Source organism: Monodon monoceros, unplaced genomic scaffold (genome assembly GCF_005190385.1).
Source record: "Monodon monoceros isolate NGI ecotype Baffin Bay Population unplaced genomic scaffold, NGI_Narwhal_1 Super_Scaffold_17, whole genome shotgun sequence".
Lineage (NCBI taxonomy): Eukaryota > Metazoa > Chordata > Mammalia > Artiodactyla > Monodontidae > Monodon > Monodon monoceros.
The window spans coordinates 32,246,249-32,252,248 of record NW_021703773.1 but is presented as its reverse complement, the minus strand read 5'-3'; positions in this window follow the sequence as shown (position 1 = coordinate 32,252,248).

Here is a 6,000-nt window from a genome sequence, read left to right as displayed (position 1 = left end):
CACCTCAAGAAACAAGAAACATCTCAAATAAACAACCTAACCTTACACCTAAAGCAATTAGAGAAAGAAGAACAAAAAAACCCCCAAAGTTAGCAGAAGGAAAGAAATCATAAATATCAGATCAGAAATAAATGAAAAAAAAATGAAGAAAACAATAGCAAAGATCAATAAAACTAAAAGATGGTTCTCTGAGAAGATAAACAAAATTGACAAACTATTAGCCAGACTCATCAAGAAAAAAAGGGAGAAGACTCAATTCAATAGAATTAGAAATGAAAAAGGAGAAGTAACAACTGACACTGCAGAAATACAAAGGATCAATAGTGATTACTACAAGCAACTCTATGCCAATAAAATGGACAACCTGGAAGAAATGGAGAATTCTTATAAAGGTATAACCTTCCCAGACTGAACCAGGAAGAAGTAGAAAATATGAACAGATCAAAAACAAGTAATGAAATTGAAACTGTGATTAAAAGTCTTCCAACAAACAAAAGCCCAGGATCAGATGGCTTCACAAGTGAATTCCCTCAAACATTTAGAGAAGAGATAACACCTATCCTTCTCAAACTCGTCCAAAATATAGCAGAGGGAGGAAAACTCCCAAACTCATTCTACGAGGCCACCATCACCCTGATACCAAAAGCAGATGTCACAAAGAAAGAAAACTACAGGCCAATATCACTGATGAACATAGATGCAAAAATCCTTAACAAAATACTAGCAAACAGAATTCAACAGCTTATTAAAAGGATCATACACCATGATCAAGTGGGGTTTATCCCAGAAATGCAAGGATTCTTCAATATGTGCAAATCAATCCATGTAATACACCATATTAACAAACTGAAGGAGAAAAACCATATTATCATCTCAATAGATGCAGAGAAAGCTTTCGACAAAATTCAACACCCATTTATGATAAAAACCCTGTAGAAAGTAGGCAGAGAGGGAACTTACCTCAACATAATAAAGGCCATATATGACAAAACCACAGCCAACATCGTTCTAAATGGTGAAAAACTGAAACCATTTCCACTAAGATAAGGAGCAAGACAAGGTTTTCTACTCTCACATAGTTTTGGAAGTTTTAGCCACAGCAATGAGAGAAGAAAAAGAAATAAAAGGAACCCAAATTGGAAAAGTAGAAGTAAAGATGTCACTGTTTGCAGATGACATGATACTATACATAGAGAATCCTAAAGGTGCTATCAGAAAACTACTAAGCCTAATCAATGAATTTGGTAAAGTAGCAAGGTACAAAATTAATGCACAGAAATCTCTTGCATTCTTATATACTAATGATGAAAAATTTGAAAGAGAAATTAAGGAAACACTCCCATTTACCACTGCAACAAAAAGAATAAAATACCTAGTAATAAACCTACCTAAGGAGGCAAAAGACCTGTACGCAGAAAACTATAAGACACTGATGAAAGAAATTAAAGATGATGCAAACAGATGGAGACATATACCATGTTCTTGGATTGAAAGAATCAACATTGTGAAAATGACCATACTACCTAAAGCAATCTACAGATTCAGTGCAATCCCTATCAAACTACCAATGTCATTTTTCATAGAACTAGAACAAAAAATTTCGCAATTTGTATGGAAACACAAAAGAGCCTGAATAGCCAAAGCAATCTTGAGAAAGAAAAATGGAGCTGGAGGAATCAGGCTCTTGGACTTCAGACTATACTACAAAGCTACAGTAATCAGTACAGTCTGCTACTGGCACAAAAACAGAAATACAGAACAGTGGAACAGGATAGAAAGCCCAGAGATAAACCCATGCCCATATGGTCACCTTATTTTTGATAAAGGAGGCAAGAATATACAACGGAGAAAAGACAGCCTCTTCAATAAGTGGTGCTTGGAAAACTGGACAGCTACATATGAAGGGATGAAATTGGAACACTCCCTAACACCGTACACAAAAATAAGCTCAAAATGGATTAAGGATCTAAATGTAAGGCCAGACACTATAAAACTCTTAGACGAAAATATAGGCAGAACACTCTGTGACATAAATCACAGCAAGATCCTTTTTGAACCACATCCTAGAGAAATGGAAATAAAAACAAAAATAAACAAATGAGACCTAATGAAACTTAAAACTTTTGCACAGCAAAGGAAACCATAAACAAGATGAAAAGACAACCCTCAGAATGGGAGAAAATATTTGCAAACAAAGCAACTGACAAAGGATTAATCTCCAAAATGTACAAGCAGCTCATGCAGCTCAACATCAGAAAAACAAAGACGCCAATCCGAAAACGGGCAGAAGACGTAAATCGACATTTCTACGAAGAAGATATACAGATTGCCAACAAAGACATGAAATGATGATCAACGTCACTAATCATTAGAGAAATGCAAATCAAAACTACAATGCGGTATCACCTCACATCAGTCAGAATGGCCATCATTAAAAAATCTACAAACAATAAATGCTGGAGAGGGTGTGGAGAACAGGGAACACTCTTGCACTGTTGGTGGGAATGTAAATTGGTACAGCCACTATGGAGAGCAGTATGGAGGTTCCTTAAAATACTAAAAATAGAACTACCATATGACCCAGCAATCACACTCCTGGGCATATACCCTAAGAAAACCATAATTCAAAAATATACATGTACCACAATATTCATTGCAGCTCTATTTACAATAGCCAGGACATGGAAGCAACCTAAGTGTCCATCAACAGATGAATAGATAAAGAAGATGTGGCACATATTTGCAATAGAATATTACTCAACCATAAAAAGAAACAAAATTGAGTTATTTGTAGTGAGTTGGATGGACCTAGAGTCTGTCATACAGAGTGATGTAAGTCAGTCAGAAAGAGAGAAACAAATACCGTATGCTAACACATATATATGGAATCTTAAAAAAAAAAAAAAAAAAGGTTCTGAAGAACCTAGGGGCAGGACAGGAATAAAGACGCAGATGTAGAGAATGGACTTGAGGACATAGGGAGGGGGAAGGGTAAGCTGTGACAAAGTGAGAAAGTGGCATGGACTTATATACACTTCCAAATGTAAAACAGATAGCTAGTGGGAAGCAGCCGCGTAGCACAGGGAGATCAGCTCGGTGCTTTGTGTCTACCTAGAGGGGTGAGATAGGGAGGGTGGGAGGGAGACGCAAGAGAGAGGAGATATGGGGATATATGTATACGTATAGCTGATTCACTTTGTTATAAAGCAGAAACTAACACACCATTGTAAAGCAATTATACTCCAATAAAGGTGTTAAAAAAAAAAAAGTGCCCATGGTATGAAATCAACAATTTTTCATTATGGTTGCAAAATGCAAAGATGAACAAACACTCATTTAGGAATTTGTTTGTTTTTCCAGAAGAATCCCCTGAGATTATTCTTCTTCTATTTGCATATTTGGAATAACAATAAAAGCTAGTGATTGAAATGCTGTATGTCAACATAATTTACCATTTTCTTATTGCTTATTGTATATAATAAATTCTTTAATGTATTACTTTTGTAGTTCTATCTTCAATCTCACATTTGAGGTGGGTGTGGAAACATGAAGGAAAGGCTAAGACTATAACCAATTATAAGATTACCTTAAAATATGTGTTCTTTGTATACATATATAGGCCTACTATGATATGGTCTAAAGCATGTTAGTGTATTTTTAGAACATAGTTTATTGGATATATTTTAGGTATGTTTATATAATTGGTAACTATAGTAGTATAAATGTACACACCGCTTATGGGTACAGCATATGTAAAAAAATTATCTTTACAGTATGCTTGAGATGTTTATGTTCAGAGGTCCCATATTGCTGTTTTAAAAGATAGAAACTACATAATAAATGTTATCTTTAGCATATGCTATCTCTAGTATTTAAATAATCAAGGGTATTATCAGGTGTATTAGGTATATCAGGTATGTTATCAGGTATATGAGGGAAATGGCAACTTCTGTTTTATAAAGCTTGTCTGGGGAGTTCTGACTAAAAGAGAAGAGAGGAGAGAAAGGCTGTTTCAACATAACTGCCCATATAATAAGAGGCTATAGCTAATGGGATTCATGAATTTGGTGCTATCAGCCTATGGATATGCGATCTTTCTACTAGCTCCTATCATAGAAAATATTCCCTCTCCCTCTCTCCCTCTCTCTCTCCATATATATATATATATATATATATATATATATATATATATTAGAAGGAATAGCAGGGATTGAGGAAAGAGGATGGAGAGAGAGGAGAGGAAGGAAAGAATGAGACAGGATAAGTGAGCGAGAGGATATAAAGAGAAGGAGGAAGAAATGGAGGAGGGAAAAAAGGAAAAAGGGTGGAGAAGGTAGAGAAGATGAGAGAAAGAGAGAAGCTAAGTCCATTCCCAACCCCCCCTTTCACAGAACATTCTGTGGATAACTTGTGAGACCTACTACTTAAGCTACAGTGGGCCATGCCTTACAGGTTATAATCGTATAATGAATACCTTTGGGTTTCTAGAGCATGGTAGCAATATTTCTTGTACAGTAGGAATTTTCTCCCTGGAAATTATAGTGTATCTGCACGATACCTAAGACACTGTTAGAGCACGGGGATGAGAAATCGTATGCTGAGCACTAGCTGAACATCTATTATGTTGGGGGAACCCAGGAAACTGACAAGATAGGTACGAAGCTCTATATCTAGAGGGCGGGAGTGAGAACGCTTTCCTCTACAGATGTCTCACAGCTGGAGACACTGTCCAGCTTGTTGACTATTACTTCTTATGCCACAATTATACCAAATTGAGAGGTAAAAACCTGAAATAAACTTCCTAGTTAAAAGTATGTTTAGGAACAATCTTTATCTCAGAATTTCATAAGAAGCAACTCTACTTTTCTGACAGACCACAGTGAGCACAGGAAAGGTCATTGGAATGATCATAAAAGTATTAGCTATCTCCATGCTTTATTCCAGTTCGGTGAACATGAGGCACAATAAAGACTAGAGCCTTCTCTCTTCTTGAACTCATCTCCATTCCGTTCTCTAGGCAAATGCTGGGCTTGGGAGAGAGGGCTAAGCAATCTTTTGAAATAAGCCACGTGTCTCTGCCTTTCAGTCCTGAAAACCAAACACACATTTGAATTAGGAAGCCTTGGTAAGCCATCATATCTTTAAATCACTTGCTGAGGCCAAGAGAGAGAGCGCTCCACCCTCCCCATAGTTCACCCTTTGTTCCATCCATTCTCCTCCCATATTTGGAGAGCAGCTCCTCCACAGTTGCCATAGGCATCTCTTCTGGAGAGGAAATCTGCAGAAGGAAGTTAGTGAGATGCTGTGCAGACCCCAGCTCTGCAGTTGGTGCTGAGGCTGCCAATGGTATTCATCACCTCCCTCTTCCACTACCCATTCTGAGCTCATCTTCCCCTCAGTGATCAGCCCACCTGGGTTGCTTAACTCTAGTGTCAGGAAAACCCATTCCAGAGGAGTCTGAGCTCTTGGTAACCATACCCTTCTAATGCCACGTTGTTTGTTGTACATATCCATTCATTCCAGTTATATTTGGTCAAAGGAGTTAACAAGGGCCGTCAAGTGAATCACATGGTTCCTAACGTATTTATCCCTCTTCTCAGTTGGTAAAAGCCACCCTACACCCTCCTGGTGATCAGAACCAATTACCCTGCCAAGGCAGTTATTCCTCTTCTCACTTGCTAATTCCTAGGAAAAGACTCCAGAATGTTCAATGAGACACATGCTATGGACCCTGACATTAACACACTGCCTCTGGTGAACAGGACCTCTAACCCTGAAGAGCCTACAGTTATGGTGGCAAACAGTGCAATGTCCCCCAGTGGTTCCCTTGGAGTGAAGGGAGATGGAGTTACTTCTGCTTCCATCCTTGATTCATGGATGCATGGATTCTTCCTATTAGATTTACAGAACCACCTATAGACTGAGTACATGGGCTGCGTCCTGAAAGACTCGTTTCAAAATGTTGCCTCTGAGCTGTTGTTTCACCTGTGGGTTGTTCCA